The 19,083-nt window shown below is 34.7% G+C and overlaps 1 protein-coding gene across 1 annotated transcript in view; it reads right to left on the reverse strand.

Moving 5' to 3' along the window:
• The window catches only part of LOC146996908 (LIM domain transcription factor LMO4-B-like), a 71,063-nt gene extending 54,148 nt beyond the window's left edge, over positions 1–16,915 (reverse strand). Inside the window, exon 1 of the mRNA XM_085819269.1 lies at positions 16,814–16,915. The gene's annotated coding sequence lies outside the window, so the exon portion shown is untranslated. The remainder of the gene's footprint in view (positions 1–16,813) is intronic.
• Positions 16,916–19,083: the final 2,168 nt, after the last annotated feature.

The raw sequence follows: 19,083 nt of genomic DNA on the forward strand, positions 1-19,083 counted from the left end.
CATTCGGTAAAATAAAATTCATATTTCTCAACGAGTAGACTTTCATTTCTTATTGAAATTACTAAGAAATATCATTATTCATCGATATCTGATGATCATAAGACCAACTTGTTTGGTTTGGTGGGTCAGGCTGTGCCCACTTCTGGTATCATGTATAAAAACTCATGTTAATAAATAATATTGAAGTCTGATCTAAATTGGCTTTCAAGATGAATAATATGTTAACATTTTATTAAAAGCTCCCAGTTACACATAATAAATGTTTTCCTTTTGTTCTTTTCATTTCTAAAACTAGTTTATAGCCGCAGCCTGGGAAAAAATTGTTTGACACAATATAAAAATTTGAGTTAACTGATTAATCACTTGTACAAAACGGGAAATAATGTCATTTTACTCACTTTCTTTGACTGATAATCACATACACTGAATTTGCTTTAAATAAGGTTTTCATGTGTCTCTCTTGTATGAATTAAATCTATAACATTTATTTCCCTTTCATTATTATTATTTCAATATTAACATTTCAATTACAAGTCTGTCAGCCAATTGAGAAAGACACATTAAAAAAATCGTAATTCTATCCGGATTATGGAGAATTTCACCAAATAATATCTACAGTCTCAAAAATTGAGATTATTTCAAACAAAATTTAAGAAACATTTTATAAAAGCGAAAAATGAAGCACAAAAAGTTGTGCAGTAATTTATACAATTGTCGAACTTTTGTAAGTTATTATTACACCCTATTACTATTAAATTAAAAGTGTAACCAGTTCTTTAATATAAATTCTGCCGTTAATATATACTATGTTGGACTAACAGTAGCAATGAAGGTGCCCTCTGGTGAGTAGCCAGAAAAATAATTAAGTAAAAGCCAAGTGATGAACCTTTTAGGTTGTATCAGACTCTTGCTCTGTAATATTCTTAAAACTAAATGTGATGTCCATGTGTAAGTTAAACTTTTTAATAATCATTGTTACACTATAAAGGATTCTTTTATGACCCCATCTAACACACGACCCCCCTTACAACTGGAGAGACAGACTTCAGTAAAAGCCAAGTGATGAGCCTTGTTATGTTGCATCAGACTGTTATGTTATGTTGCATCAGACTCTTGTTCTGTAATATTCTTAAAATTAAATAAGATATCAATGTGCAACTTAAATCTGTTAATAAATTATTGTTACACTATAAAGCAGGGTTTCTTAAACTTTTCTCAGTTGCGACCCCCTTTTGTCACTGAGAGATGTTTCGCGATCCCCCAGGACTCCATAATATTTACAAAAATTTTGTGTGACTCCCTAAGTATTGCGCAAATCTGACACACGCGTGAGTGAAACTGTTAATTCTTTCACTTGTTAAGTTTCACAGTTTAAGGTCGTTGACTTTAATTTCTAATTTTAAGACATAGAACAATGGGAAAATTTTAAATATGTAACAAACGAAATGACACCGTCATGTGCAAAGCAAGAAAAATGAACGTTTATACTTATAAAAAGAATGCGTCGAAACATTTTCGGTTTTTTTTTTTTTTTTTGTCTGTATTGCTTTATCTTTAGCTATTTTCAGATATACTATGTAAAAATATTTGGTAATTGTAAAATTATTATAATAAGTTAAAGAAATATCAAAAGTGCTAAAATTTTTGGCGACCCCCTTGGGGGTCACGACCCACAGTTTAAGAAACCCTGCTATAAAGGACTCTTTAATGACCCCATGTAAAACGACTCCCCTTACTAAAGTAGTTTATGCATTTATTTTTTTAAAAAGTCAAAATCGAATCCATTGTCATGAGAATAAGGAATTAGCGAAATATTGAGAGTTTAATAATGAATTAAAACGACCTAGAACCTGAGAAACAATATGGAATTGGAAAACTGGAAACAAGAAAGACACTGACAACTGGCCTGTAAAGGCCTACAAATTTCCAAACGTGTCAAGACTCTCGAAACGCTTTAATGACATTGGTAATGTATGCAGACAATCAGATCAAGGTCGAGACCGTGACACAGCAGATTCTCAGGACCATTATTTAGCAACTATTATTAAAGAAATATACTAATGACGTCAGCCCAGATTGCAAGGGAGTTTGCTGTAGTTGCAGCAGCTTGATTATTCAGATACATAATGAATAAAAAGCTGCATAAAAGAGGAATGTAGGCAAGAAAATCCATGATCAGAATCCGTGTAGCTCGAGCTGCGAAAAGTGTTTGGCAGCAGTGGTGCCGATTTCATCGAATGGAATCTTCGATGGAGCGAAGTTCCATCGAATTCTTCGATGGAGCGAAGTTCGTTTTACTGATGATTCTCGTTTCTATTCGGAAGCTATTCCAGATATATTATAATATGGAAGAAATAAAATGCAGGTAATAAAAACATCGGTTTAAAGGTGGCGTTAATGGGCGGATATCATTTTGAATATTGAATTGTACATTTTTACCAGTCCAACTATTATAGAGATTAGGTTCTTTATTTTCATGCCAAGTTGTTTAAGGGTTCAATTAATAATAATTTTCGCCTGATGGATTATGATAATGCTAGTTCTTATTGCTTTGCACTAATAACCGATTCCTTTTGAAGGCAAAGCAGCTCAGCGAATGTTCCCATCCTAATGATCATTCGCTGTTCACATCCTACGGTTGCATTTTCTCCTGATTTAAATCCCAAAAGAACATGCGCCGAGCATACTAGGATGTGAACATTCATCATTGTAGCCTCTATTTAGAATTTACTAGGAGCTTCAAGGCGTTTCTTTATTGTGGCGACATTTTGTACCAGAAGAATTTCTGGACAATCTAATACGCAACATGTAATACCGATGTAAAACTGACTTCAGTACACCTTATTAAAGATTTATAAATAAGCGTAAAAAGATGCAGTACCAACTTTACATTAATATTTCCTATATTCTTATTTCAATTTAGGTTTAACAGAAATAGATAATTCTTTATTTTAAAGATATGTAAGATATGAAAAATAATGATCTTGTCCAAATTTCACGTTCTTAACTGCAATAGGTTCAAGCTACATGCTTTAATTTTTCCACCAGTGGATTTGTGCAAAGTTTTTGTTGGTTTTCTGAAACCTGCAAACTTATTGACACCCATTTGCAGTTTTTATTTTGGTTAAACGAGTACGAAAGTGAAAAATTCACTTTCGTATGAAAAACTATTTTCACTTTCGTATTGTTGCATAATACGAAATTTTCGTTGTGTATGCATAATAAGCAATTATATGTTTTATATAATTTCTTTTTTGGCATTTGTTATTTGAAATGATATCGTTTATATGAAACCAATCAATTAGTACATTATATGTTTTGATCGTACTGCTGGTTTATGAGAACTTTTCTTCTGCGATTAATGTGCCTGTATCTTCCTGCATTTTTCATAATCATTGTTTTCAAAACAATCCAACCCATACATTGGTATGAGGCAGATTAATTGCATTGCGGTGGAGGGCAAAAGCAGTATCTTAATATCACTGTCTTGAAGCTCCTCTGCATCAGGGTGAGTTGTTGCATTATCTAGCATCATAACAGCTTTTATGAGTAGATTATATTCTTTCAAAAACTTCTCTGTTGAAGAGATGTACCAGTCGTTGAAAATTTAACGAACCAGTTAAGGAACCAGTCCTTGAAAATTTTACTGATAATCTATGCGCTTTTCTAACTACACTATTTGTCAGGAAAACCATTTTTTGAAATTGGTTTAAAGAGTCTAGTTTTCTAGGATTTTCCAATAATTACAAGGTTCGTTTTGGGGTTTGCTGTAGCATTATTCTATGTTAAAATTCTCAGACTTTTTCTTGCTATAGTTATAGCCAGGAGTTTCCGCTTCTGTTCTGTTCGCAACACTCTTACTAAGTAAGATTCTATAATTCAGGCTTGACTCATCACAATTAAATATCTGATCATCCATTATTCTTTCAATTACAATTAATTCCTGGAGTTTTTTCATAATTGTTCCCATTTCTTCAAATTCGTTGATAGGGTTTCACCACAAACAATTAACTGAGCGATACCGTAGCATTTGTTCCATCGGTCGAGCCAACCGACACTTGCTGTGTATTCCGAGTCTCCATCATTGAAATTATTATGAAAATGCAAAGCCTTTTGCTGTAAAACAGGCCCCAAAATAGGCACACCTTTGCCCCAGAACTGTGTAAATCAAATATACAAAGCTTTAGTCACCTTTTTGTAGTCACATGTTTTTTTTCATAAGTTTTCTTTTTTTTTTTTAATGCACATCCCGTAACTTTTGATGCACACTATTTTCCCATTTCTATTCGTTTCCAGTTCCAGTCTCCTAATGTTACCATTCAAAGCAAAGTCGTTAGCTACCTTCTGCAATGCATCTCCTTGTCTAGTCTCTTGATTACTTTAAGTTTTTGTTCGCTGGATACAATTTTGTATCTTTTTGTTGCCATTCTTCTTGCATTTACTCAAATTTAAACAGTGTTTGTCAAATTGGACACACTATATCCGATCACATAGGCATGAACAGTAACAAACGATAAACCGATGCACTGCATGACAATACATGAATCATAGTGTAGAAGAGAGGCGTCATGTGGCAGAGTCGGAAGCATAACTTGCAGTTCTTTTGCCGACTCATGCTTTTTTCTAATAGTATGTCGAGTAATGCTTAATGTCGGATAAGCGAGAGAGTACTGTGTGTATAAATTGAAATAAAAATAGCATTTTCCGTTTGAAATTAATAGTGCACTCAAATGCATTTTGCAATTAAATTTTCTGGAGCTGAGAAGTATTGTTTGCATGTAAAATTAAATTTCATGTGTTGATGCATCTTTGGTGGTCGTGTGTGCTTAATACATGATATAATTAAAGAAAATAAGAATAGACAATCTCCTATAACAAAAGAATATATTAAATACTAAATTACAATTTAAATTACATTGCAGAGATCAACACAGAGCTCGGAACACAGTTCATGCTACCTTCGCGTACAGTTGTGTGACGAGAAGTCTGAGTGAGTAAAGATGTCGCTTTGCTGCTCCGATTAAGAACTGGATTTTACACGTGGCGCCATCTCATGAATAGAAGTTGAAGTATCTGTCGGAACGCCACAGTACTCCCCCCGAAGTACCATCGGTACGTTATAAGTACTTTGGGTTAAATTTAACTTTTCTTCCAGATCTGGTAGTTTTAGGTTGCTCTTTAACGGGATGTAAGCTTTCTTCCGGGAGTGATGTTGATGAGGAAGTTGTTGGATCTTGCATTAGAAATGCTGGTTTGAGACGATCGATTCCAATCACTGATTGTTTGCCACTGCAGATGATGGTGAAATGTTTCGGTGTTCGTTTGACAACTTTGAATGGACCATCATATGAAGGTGTTAAAGTTGGCTTAATTGCATCGTTGCGCACGAATACGTGCGAAGATGTCTCAAGCGCAGGATGTACAAAATAGCTTGGCTGGTTATGCGAAGATGCTGGGGTTGGCGAGATATTGCTCATGGTCTCACGTAAACGTTGAAGGAATGTTGGAGGGTCGATAACTGGAATAGATTCTGGGTGAAAGAATTCACCTGGAAGACGGAGGGTTGCACCATATAACATTTCAGCACAAGTGCTACCAATGTCTTCTTTGAATGCTGTGCGAAGACCAAGCAAGACTAGGGGTAAGGCTTCTGTCCAGTGTGTGCTACTGTGGCACTTCAGACCTTGTTTGAGAGATCGGTGAAAGCGTTCCACCATCCCATTTCCAGATGGGTGGTATGGTGTTGTGCGAATATGGCGAATGCCAAAAAGAGAGGTGAGGGATGCGAACAAGTGACATTGAAATTGTCGGCCTTGGTCAGTAGTGATGGTGGTAGGCATGCCAAATCTTGAAAGCCACTGGGAGATGAATGCTCGAGCTACAGTTTCAGCGGATATATTTTCAATAGGAATGGCTTCAGGCCATCTTGTGTACCGATCAATACAAGTGAGGAGGTAAGTGTAACCATTTGAAGGAGGCAATGGGCCAACCAAGTCTAAGTGTACATGATCAAAGCGTCTTGCTGGAAGGTTAAATTGTTGAATGGGACTGTGAGTGTGACGGGATACTTTACACCGTTGACATCTAATACATGAACGAGTCCATTCCGTGATGTCTTGATTCATCGCTGGCCAGACAAATCTGTCTGCGATCAGCTTTTTGGTGGCACGGATTCCAGGATGTGCCAAATTGTGCAAGGCATTAAACACTTCACGTCTAAAATTGACAGGAATATAGGGACGTATTCTATTGTTCTCTATGTCACAGTAAATTTTAAGCGTTGGACCAATGTGCAGCGGTTGTAACTGAAGGGAGGTTTGTGGATTTGAGATTAGGTTCTTGAGTTCCTCATCATGCAATTGAGCTTTTGCAATTTCAGAGAAATCTGGGGTAGTGAGGTTGATATTGTTTACCCGAGACAAGGCATCAGCGACACAATTATCAGTACCAGAGACATATCTGATATCTGTACTAAACTGGGCGATGAAATCCAGATGTCGAAGCTGACGAGGAGAGCATGAGTCAGAGTTTTTTCTAAGAGCGAAGGTTAATGGTCGATGATTGGTGAAAATGATGAAGTCGTGTCCTTCCAAGTTGTGCCGGAAGTATTTAACAGCACAGTACACAGCAAGTAGCTCTCTGTCATATGTGCTGTATTTCCTTTCTACAGTAGTGAGTTTTCTGGAAAAGAATGCCATTGGGGAAAGTCCTTTAATGGTATGGGCTTGAAGCACTGCTCCTATGGCCGTGTCAGATGCATCTACCATTATAGAGAGCTGATCACTAGGTGAGTGATAAGAAAGTGTGGCTGCATTTGCCAGATCGTGTTTGCATTGCACGAATGCTGCAGATGCAGATTCAGTCCAAGGGACAGCTCGTTGATCGTTTTTTTTTTGCTATTTTTCAGAAACTCATGTAGGCAGGCTTGTGTTTTTGCGGCATTTGGCAGAAAGCGTCGGTAGAAATTTAACATTGCTAGAAAACGCTTCAGTTCAGAGATGGTTTTGGGCTGGGGTAGGTCGTTAATTGCTTTGACTCTTTCCGGTAAAGGTTTGACTCCATTCTGGGTGATAAGACATCCAAGAAAGGAAACTGAGGTTTGACCAAGTACACATTTGGATGGATTTAGTTTTAATCCATGATCTTTAAGGCGAGTGAAAATCTGACGCAGATGTTGAAAATGTTGTTCCGCATCTGTAGATGCAACCAGGATATCATCAAAATATGGGATGCAGAAATCGAGGCCAGACAGTACTTGGTGTATTAAACGCTGAAATGTTTGGCCAGCATTTCGAAGGCCAAATGGCATATATAAGTACTCAAAGAGACCAAATGGTGTAGTCACTGCGGTCTTGGGCACATCTTCAGCATGCACTGGGATCTGATGATATGCTCTGGCAAGATCGAGGGTAGAAAATATGTTTGTTCCATGAAAAAGATGGGTACAGTCTTGGATATGTGGGACTGGATATCTGTCAGGGACTGTGACGGCATTAAGTCGACGATAATCTCCACAAGGCCGCCAGTCACCATTAGACTTTTTAACCATGTGAAGTGGACTGGCCCATGGACTTTTAGATGGGCGAATGGTTCCCTGTGCTAGCATGAATTCAAATTCTTTGCGAGCAGCTTTTAGCATCTCTGGAGAAAGACGACGAGGCTTGGAAAATACAGGTGGGCCATGTGTTTCAATGTGATGATACACTTCTGGCTGATGAGTATGCTGCCCTGATTTGGATGGGTTTAAAATGTCAGGGAATTCTGCTAATAACCGATGAAACCGTGTGCTGCCCGATAAAACACTTATGTTGGTAGGTACATTCGATATGTGAGAAGCTTGGCCCTGTGATGTCAGCTGAGTTGTAGCATCAATTAAGCAATTATTCTTGACATCCACTAGAAGGTGAAAATGTGTCAAGAAGTCGACACCAATAATTGCTTGAGTTACATCCGCAATAATAAAAGGCCAGTTGAAAGTCCGGCGCAAGTTTAAATCAAGTGTCAATAGTTTGGTGCCGTAGGTTGCAATTTGGGTACCATTGGCTGCATACAGTACAAGTTTATTAAGTTGGTGAGCATTTGTTTTAGTTCTCGGGAGCACTGATATGTCAGCTCCAGTATCTACTAGAAAACATAACTGAGTTGAACGATCAGCCAGTACTATTCTGTCGATGTGGCGGACATTCTGTTGGCCAGCAGAAGACCGCCCATTTAGTTTTCCGCTTGTTCAAAAGTGCATGGAGGGGCACACTTGCGAGCTTGAGAGTCAAAATTCATATGATAAAAACATATGCCACTTGTGGGTTCTTTGTACTGCGTTCGAGTATTAAGACGAGATGGACTCCTGCTTCGGGCACGAAATTTATTACGTGGGCCCTGATTTGATCGATTGTATCTCCGTGAAGCATGAAGACTTGTAGAGAGTTCAGATACTTTTTTGGTCAATTCAGCTACTTTTTGTTCGAGGGATGAACTGGAAGGTGCAGCATTAGCAGCACTGACATAAGCTGGAGTAACAAGTTCATTAATTTTGTCAGCCATTGCTGCTAAACAGGTTAGATCTTCATTGGAAGCAGCAAGAATTATTTGTATGTTATTAGGGAGACGCGAAAGCCATAGTGACTTCAACAAGTCGTCACTAAAATGGCTTCCTGCCAGATCACGCATTCGTGACAGCAAGTATGAAGGTCGCTGATCTCCAAGTTCAAGTCCTTGTAGTAAAGTACGTATTTTTGAAGATTCACTTTCTGAATAGATTTCAATGAGCCGCTGTTTCAGTTTGGAGTATTTATCACAATCAGGTGGTTTGAGAATTAAGTCATGCACTGAATTCAGAATATCAGACTCAATTGCTGCAACTACATGGTTGAATTTTGTAGAATCCTCACTAATGCGAGCGATAGAAAATTGTGCTTCGATCTGAGCGAACCACAATGAAGGATTATTTTTCCAGAAAGGCGGTGGCTTCACCGCAACGCGTGTGATTTGTGGCTCTGGTGGAATATCGTCGGGCATACTGATAGATAATTTTCACTTTAATTAATAAACACTTATCAGCACAAATATTGTAGCATGAAGATACACTATTCATATTTTACCATGATAACAATAAATATTTTAACCATGCATAAAAAATTTACGTAATGATACACACACAAATAATACAGGGTCAGCAATTACACACACAAATAATATTTTACCGAAATGCATTTGAAAAGAAACCCTTATTTGAGAAAAAAAAATGATGCGTTCATTTTGTACTGCGCACACACAAAATCACCACTTCACACTGCTAAGGCACTTTCGAAGGAAAAAAGGAAATCATTCCTGTAGCACATGGGAAAAAAATTCACTACTTTCGAACACTGAGGGAAGAATTTTGCCGTAGCACGTTGCACAAAAGTTACTGATGTAGCACATTTAGCGAAAATCACTGTTGTAGCACATTTGTCACAAAAGTTGAATGATCAAAGAATTATTGCACGACTGGCGAAGTCAGCGGAACGGAACAGATCACATTGATGATTTGCTGAAGCTCCTTGCGATGATATGCACGACTTTGAAAAAAACACAAGCAATATATATCCATACTTCTAGAAATAATTGAAGGGGTACGTTGTAGCATACGTTTAATGTCCATATTCGTTGTTATTTTTAGTCAGTTCTTCAGAATGCCTTGGATGCACGTGGCTTAGGGTCGTTGAAAATCCAGTGTCAGTAGCGTGCTCAGTCAAAAGGTCACCACTTTTGGTGGTCGTGTGTGCTTAATACATGATATAATTAAAGAAAATAAGAATAGACAATCTCCTATAACAAAAGAATATATTAAATACTAAATTACAATTTAAATTACATTGCAGAGATCAACACAGAGCTCGGAACACAGTTCATGCTACCTTCGCGTACAGTTGTGTGACGAGAAGTCTGAGTGAGTAAAGATGTCGCTTTGCTGCTCCGATTAAGAACTGGATTTTACACGTGGCGCCATCTCATGAATAGAAGTTGAAGTATCTGTCGGAACGCCACACATCTATTAAAAGCTTTGCATGTTATATTTAAGACTAAATATTCAATCTAAGAATATTTTATGAAATTTCGAATAAAAATTATGACATTCACAAATTACGTTCGTTGACGTCCAGGAAAATAATATTGAAACAAAACATCTGAAATGATTCAGGTTTTAACGGTCGCTTAGAAGGGTTTATTAAGGCTTTTAACGCTCTTGCTGAACTCGCTGTCTACCAGTATGCTGTAGCTCTTACTCCTGCTAGCCCATTTCTTTTTATATTTTTAGCTTTATTATTAAGCACCATTTTCTTCGCTCTTACGCCATATTTCAGTGTAATTTCAACAGTAAAATTACAAAAATTTTAAAAGCAGCGTATATTTAGAATTCTCAATGTAGTTTTCTTAGTAAGATGGCTTGCAAAACTTTTTTTGTTTCATTATTATTAATATTTGGTGTGTAAAATTTATTAATTAAATATCATGTTCTTCATACTTACGCCACATAAACTTCAATTCAACATCAAATCACAATTGACAGTTGACGGGAGACAGACAGTGTCATTCTACCAAGAGGTTAGGTGGTTCTGTCTCTCGTCCCTGCATATCTGGCATTGGAAAATACATTAAATAAAACTGTAAGCTACTGTAGCCGTTGTGCCTAAATATGTAATTACATAATTTACAGAATTATTACACTATTTCAGATACTGAGATTACTTTACAGCAGAATAAACACTTACAATAGTACACATTGCAAATGCACTTCACAAAGACTGAGACCATATCTTGTTAAAAAATCTTGTTAATTGCGGTAAAGCTATGATGTGTTTGCTGTCTACTTTTGGGATGTAGTAGTATAGGCAGTAGCCTTGTTCACATTCATCCCACTCTGTTTGCCATGTGATCTTTGCATTGCGTTTCAGTTGATTCTTCAAGTATGAGCATGGCCGAAATGCTGGTTGGGGATAATAAATACATCCAGATGTTGCTTCCTTGGCTAATCTATCAGTAATTTCAATGGAGAGCATGATATTACGATGCTGATGCCTCCGTAAGTCTGTCTGGATTTGCGCAACTATAGCGGATATGTAGTGATGGTTGAGTACTGACAGAAATATTGACATGCTGTCTATGTGGATGATTATGTCCTGTAGGTTTCGCTGAGTAATGTACAGGATAGCTCTGAAAATAGCCACTGCTTCTGCCGGAAAAACGGTGTTATTATCGGTTAAGTCACTGCTTCCATAGATGTAAAGTTTTTTTCCATACTGAAGAACTAGTGCGCTGCCAACTTTGCCTTTCATACGTGAACCATCCGCGTATGTAAACGCACGGAGTGTTGTTGCTGGGGATATTAATGACGGTGCGGATAAAACTAATGTGATGCAAATATATTTAGCAAAAGTTCCATATTACATGTATATAATATACCTATGCAGTATCATGTTTCATTTGACAATGGATGTATACTCGGAACAACGTTAAAGCACTTTTAACACTGTAAAGCAATATCAGTATGTATAAATATAAAGTAGCTTTATTGTTAACAATTTTCTTATGTAGTAATGGAATTACGAAACAGCATATCAGTCCAGTGTATGCAAAGCTATTAAGAGGCACTATGTTTTAATTGAACAATTTTAGATATTAAGTTGTTCTATGTTTAATTGAATATTTGCATAGCTATGTAATATTATGTTCTAATTGAGTTCAAAAGAATAATTGTAATGTGCAATGAATGTAATGTATTTAAGTTATGCGGTATTACGTTCTAATTGCGTAATATAATTATGTAGTATTTTATGGTATAGTATTATTTAACAGTAACAATTTCTATTAGCAGTAATATAATGAAACAAAAGTAAGTGATTTGCTTTTAGGAAGCTAATGTTGCAATTGAGAATAATATGTGTATCAATATTTCAACTATGGTTTACTTGAGTATTATGTTCCTTTTAAGTAGTAACTGGTAAATGGTGCATGAATAAACTTGCGCATTATATTAAGAGCTAATGAATAAGTATCATGTTTTATAAAGATTTAACGTGCAATTTTTGTGTATAACCAATGTTCTACGTTTTCGTATGTCCAATGTTTCTATGCAAATTTATGTTAAAATTAAGTATATATGTATACTCAATTAATGTAAAAAGTCTGTATGGCATAGCATGCAAATATATAAATAATTGTATAAGTATCTGTCAAAAGGTTTGAAAATCTATGAGTAAGCCCATCGTCTTAGCCAAATTACAAAAGACGATTTCAATGTGTACGGTATATATGAGTGGTATTTCGTATTTTCAGTCATTATAATGTAGTATTGCCATGTGGCGGTGGTGCTATGAAGTATTACAAAGCACTCTTTTGCTCTACTTAGCAAAACGTTAACATATTTGTATAATATTTTCTTAATTAATTTGTATGACACAAATTAGTGTTCTTGTAAGATTTTTACCTGTAAGGTAAAATGTCAAATATGAATAGCCCATTATCTGTATAAATTGTGCCTATACTTATCAAAAAGTTAACATATGACTGATAAAGTAATTGCAATATATCTATGTAGCATTTTGTGCGTTTTGAATTTACAAAGCATGAATGTACTTGAAGGATTTAAACTTAAAACGATAACCTGTAAAAGTGAGTAGCCCATAATCAGCAGAATAATGTATAAAACTGCTATCATGTTGATTTAATTTTCGTATCACAGGTTGAGGATCACAGAGCCGAAATAGATATTTATGTGTTAAAAAGAATAAAAAAGAAGTATCGCTTCCAGGACATTGGAAAAAAAAATGTTGATATAACTTTGGTGAGTTCTTAAAAATGTTTACGGAATAGTAAGGTAAACTGGTAAATTTTGTTTAAAAGTTAATCTTATTTATGCTTTTGTTCGCTAACGTTTCTAATATAAAATTACCTTCGACTAGGAATTTCAAATCTCTTGAACCATGGCAATTACATTATAAGCATGACAGTAATATTTTCCCCCTAAATCTTAAAATTTGCTTGTTCCATTTATTTCTCCAAAATCGTAACTGATTAAAAATAATAATTTTATTTTATAATCGTCTTTTACAAGAAAAAGTAAAAAATATCGGAAAAAGTAAAATCTTAGATTTATGGAAATCGTTTCTAAGAATGGTGATAAAATGCTTTCGACTATTTTTCAGTACTGAAAGACTTACTTCAGAACTGATAAATAATAATACACTGCGTTACAAATGATCAGAAGTTTTATATTTCCAAAAATAAAGCAAAATATTTTAAGCTCGTTAAATGGAAACTGAAAGATTTTTTTAAACATATGTGTATTTATTTATTTTACGCTAACTATTTTCCCCAGAAAAAAAATATTGATCTTCTTTACTTTTAAGCAAGAAAATCATGAAACAATATCGGATATTTATTATTTTATCAAATAAAAACTAAAATTATTAACATAAAATTTGTTTGGGGGTTTATTTTTAGCTTTCAAATTATGCCTTAATCTTTTTGTCACGAATTAAAAAAAAATTGTATCATTTTCAGCCTAAGGTTTCTCCAGCCATCTTGTATTACTCATTTCAGCTGTTACTTTAAAAAAATGTTTTATTTTTTAAAATTTATATTCCAGTTCTTAACAAATATGTTCAAGAAGGTTTAAATATGAACACTGATGAAGCAGTTTGAACACTTCAGGAATATTAGCAGTAACATGTTTCATACTATTGTCTTAGTAGAACTCTAATCCTTGTAATGATGACTTCAAATTCCATTTTTAAACATCAGTAAGTTTGTGCTCGCTTATTATAACATCAATAAGCTTTAGATATTGGTTTTGAGCAGTTCCATATATACATCTATCATAACAATTCCATGGTCATTTTTACCGTTAGAATTCAGTTTTGGGAATTCTTCTTAGTGTTAAAAACTAATTTATTAATCAGAGATATTAAATCAGCTTTTCTCATTAAATATTATCTTATTTCGATACTCAAAATTATTATTTATCGTATTTTGAAAAAGGATGCTTGAAAGGCCTTTACTTGAAAGGTCACCTCTCCTGCATCGATAAACCTAATGACTTTACAACCTATATGTATCTAAAATTTATTCGAATAGTAAATACTGAAACTTAGACTTCAATTATTTTCCTAATATATTATATTATCTCTAGTTTAAGACTTACAAAATGAATATCTTCAATATATTCTTTGCAATAATATAATTTCTTCAAAAAGTGTTAATCAGATTGATTCAGATTTATTTTTTATATTTTTATTACTAATATGTTGGTGTGTATTTAATTATGGCAAAGCACGCTAGGGCTATCTGCCTGAGGGGAGGGATGCCTTTCGTGGAGGACTTTCTAAGGGAAACTGGCTCGTATACACGTTACACATGGGGAAAACCACGAAAACGCCCATGCAGCCAGCCCGTTCGCGGGATTCGAACCTCGGACCGAACTACCAGTGTTCAGCGTCTTTACCGCTCGGCCGCTGGTGGGCTTTTTATTACTAATGTTTTATGGGTTTACTTTATTTATAAAATATCTCGTTCTTGGCGCTCACGCTACAGAAAATTCGATTCAACAGCAAAATCACAAAATATTTTAAAACAGCGTATCGTTCGAATTTCTGATAGACAGTTTCGCGCGCTGGAGATAAAAATGTTTCATTCCGTACAGTGTGGCCACTGCTCGCTTTTAAATCTTTGAGTTTGTTAATCAAAACTTTATGAAAGTTTTACAGAACATGAAATAAATAATAAAACAAATTCGAAATTTAAAATTCGGGCTTCATGGTGCCCACGTTAGGGTGGAAAACTACATTATTCAAAATTTGATGGCTCTAGGTACTGTTGTTTATCCCTGTGCGAGAAATATATATACATTCATGCCAATTCTTCATTATTTTACTTCTTTAAATGTAATACAGCGCGATAATATTTGATGGCAACAATTTAAAAAGTGATACGCCTTTTATCGCGATTCAACGCAAAATGCTGTTTCGAGACAAATATCCCATTCGGGACTAATAATTGTTTTTAATTTGTACATTCCCTTTTGGGCTAATAATTGTTTGTAATTTGTTTATTGTTTTAATTATTTGTAAATTGTTTTAAATAAAGATTAACCTTTGTTTAACCTTTATTTAAAATTATTTATGAACTTATTTAATTTCAATTAAGATTATCGCCAAGTCTCAAAATATATATATACAACTTTAAAGTTGGATTCATTCTCTATTTTTTAAATCTCACATTCATTCCCATGCAATTTGTACTGTAGCGAGTTTCATGCATTCGCTTATTCGATTCGTTAGAGAATCGATTATCAGTTTCGAAATAATACGTCTAATAGCAACAATAAATATTTTTCATAGATTAAAGACCGAATGGAAAAGATCGCTGAATTCTGGTAGTTTCAACCCAATTTCTTTACCTAGTGAACGGATTGGGCTGTCTGGATAGTATGTTTTCTTAGAAAGTTCTTTACAAAAGCATTCCATCCAGGAGATAGTTAAGACTCGTGTTCTTTGCCGCAATGGATTGAACGGTGCTGACATATTTCCCTTTGACCGTGCAGGTAGCGCGATTTAAGCCAGTTATGGATGATCGTGTCCTATAGAATTTTGCAGTAAAGACTGGCGAAAGTTGTCGAAATTTTCGCCAACGTTCGATTGGATAATACGTAAGTATCGATTAAACAAATAAATATATTCCAAAAATCAGTGTTTTTTCTGTTAAAGGTTTCTGTTTCTAGCACATAACTATCTTATATCATCCTTAGCTATATATAAATTTAGAAAATAAAACCATGAAATCAGGCGTTTTAATTCTTGAAATATTGTAAAAGTCAAATAATAGCTAAAAACAGGAATTTTTTAAAAATGTTATTTTATAATACGTGTTATTATTTAAATGCATTAATGTACGCATGTGTAATTTAACTTGATGCAGTTGAACCTATATATAAATACATACGGTCGTAGCTTTTATATGTTATGTATTATGTTTTGAAATTGTTTTAGTCATAAAAACTGAAAGGAATAAAATTAGTTTCTAAAATTCGTTATTAAATGTTCAAATACAATTTTTTCCTTTTATTTTGATTCAAGGTTTCATTTAGCAATCAGTACATTACAAATTTGACTTTGGTGCAAACTGCTACGATATGAGAAGAAAGAAATATAATAGAAAATAAAATTAGTTAACAGATAATAAAATCTTCTAAGTTTGTTCCTATTTCTCAACCAAGCAAGATTTATTGCTTTCGAACTCAGACACTTATAACGTTCGTATGGTTTTTCAAGATGTTGCCAAAAATAAACTTGAATAAATTATATACACTCATTTTAAGAAATTTCCCAATATTTTCATTTTAGAGCAGTTTTATTTGATCATTTTATGACTCGTAACAAATAATGTATTGAGTTACTAAGTTCTTTTTATATTTTAGAAACAAATTTCCGAAACGTTTTCTCAAAATTGTAAATATAATACAACAAAAAAAGTAATTTCTAATCTTGGAAAATATTTTTTTAAAATACTGTATAATTAATTTAAAAATTATATTTCCATGCCTTTTCTTAAACTTATATTATATTATTTAATTCTATACTTATTAGAGAAAATTAATATTCTCCCAAATTTTCCATTTGTTAAAATGCAAAACTGAAACATGTTATTACGGTTAACATTTTCTTGAATAAATAATTTTAAAACTCTTTTTAAAAGGAGGAAAACTAAATTGAGGCGAGAAAAAAGTACATCACTCGAATGGAGGAATAAAATTCGAAGAAATCTCCCACATACGCACCTTAATAGAATTCCAATCCCTGACGTTCGCGTCAAACTTATTGGATATTTGGAAGCAGAGAATATTGGCTTAGCTCGCCTGGCTACCAACATTAGTTCTGACTCATCTAACATTCGGCTTTCATTTAGGCGGACTCCCGCGCGCCATCTGTCAGAAGATAAAGGAAACTTTCAAGATAAAATTCTTTTCGAACTTCATGATCATTCGAAGTAGCAGTTCTTGTCTGAAATTAGAAATCTGATAAAATGCTGATGAAACAAAATGATGTTTAAATGCAATTAAATTAACAGTGAAATAATTTGCATTATAAAACGCGATTAGAGTGGTTCGTATTTCTTTTCAAACGCTTGCATTTTTTAAATTCGCTTGCAAAAATCTTGTATTAAATAGTGAGACACAGACTTCACATTTTTATTTAATATATTATCTTTTTTCTCTTTTAACATTACGTGTTGCAAAATTAATAACATAAAATAATTTATTCAAGAAATGTTAATCAGTTACTCTTATAATATTTCAGCCACTCGAAAGTTTTGTGGAGATGTTTTAAAAGATTATATTTCTTGTATAACATTATAAGGTATTTCTCCCACTTTCTTAGCATGCCTTCGTAGTGTAGTGGTCAGCACTCTGGGCACGTATTCCAGAGGTTCGTAGTTCGATTTCTGACGAAGGCATTGTTCATTTTTCACTTCTTCCAAAAAATGCCTAATGTCCGTACAGTGGCACCCGAACTCAAAGGGTGGTGGATGATGCTTCTCCACACCCACGATTTGGCGATTGGGTCCCCTAAAAACACCAGTCGCCCTTTAAAAGGGGGAGTATATAAGGTAGTTTTACAGCCTTCTTAGCATGCCTTCGTAGTGTAGTGGTCAGCACGCTGGGCGCGTATTCCAGAGGTCTGTGGTTCGATTCCTGGTGAAGACGACTGCTCATTTTTCATCTCATCGGCTTTGAAAAAGACACCTAATGTCTCTACAACATTTTCGTTTAAATAAAAATATATCACTAAAAGTACCCTATTCATTTGGAAATTATTACATGTTTAGCAAAATATATTAACACCTCCACATCTGAAGTGAACATGGCAAGAGGCTACAAAATAACGATATGTTCTAATAGAAATTTAGTTACTTATCATCTTAAAAATGGTAAAATATTCGAAATATCCGAAAAATCCTTGATGTAAAGCATTCACCTATCTTCGATGTTATAAGAATATAAAAATTGCGGTGAAAAATTTACAGATGTCTTGACCATCTGACGAAAAATCAAACACCATGAAAAAATTAGTGTTGTAAAATTTGTAGCGGGTTGAGAATGACAATTTGCAATAAAAAGTAACCCTGAAAATGTTAGATGTTAGAAGAGTCATTGGAGCGCATAAGATACAATAGGCGATCAGCAAGATCAGCATGGATGCAATGAGAAAAGAAGCAAACGGTATTTTCCTTGTTTCTTCCGTTAAAATTTTTTTCAACAGGAAAACAAGGAAAATACATTTGGCATTTACAAACTCCATAGTAAACAAAGATTTATCGTAATGGCACAATATTATACTTGTATATGGGTCAAAATTTAATATATTTCGGCCAGAGTCTAAAATGCGCCGGAACCGGCTCTGGTACTTCTCAGTTTTTGAGATAAATCTTAATTCTGGCCGGAGCGCCCCGGAGCCTTTAAATAGGAGGGCTTCAGCACTTTTATCTAACTGATGAAGCACAACTTCAGAAGAATATTCATTGGCTCTGGAAAATTTTATTTTAGTAATCAGCCTGCTTTAACAAACGATTTTAACTGGATGTATGCTGTCCTTCTCTGGGAAACTAGCTCTTTGGTGGTCAAAAATAGATCCCCCATCCACATGTGAAAGGCCTTTTTCTCCAGGAAGTGCAATGAATTTTTGAGAGCGGGTTTTTAGCTCCCGAAAATGATAGAAGTGGAACTTTGGAACAATGAAATTAAATACGGGGGACGAAAATGTCACTTGCACAGAATCTTACTTTTGTCCTCAGTTTACAACTTGGACTTTGGAGAACAATGTGGAGAACATTTTTTTTTTATCTCTGTCACATTCTGCCTGATAGCTAGCCTTATATCGGCAGGGTCGTGTTCAGAAAGTGTTGGGTACTCACGTACTATCGCAACCATCTCTGGCAACCATAAGCATAACCATTCTTCCAGCAACTATCCTCATAAGAATCGTTTCAGTCACGCAACACCGCCATTTTCGTATGCGTTCTATTATATTGTATTCCAAGTTCCAACGG

The sequence above is a fragment of the Stegodyphus dumicola genome, chromosome 6 (assembly GCF_044657685.1).
Source record: "Stegodyphus dumicola isolate Sdum_Otavi_A_Nest chromosome 6, ASM4465768v1".
NCBI classification, from domain to species: domain Eukaryota; kingdom Metazoa; phylum Arthropoda; class Arachnida; order Araneae; family Eresidae; genus Stegodyphus; species Stegodyphus dumicola.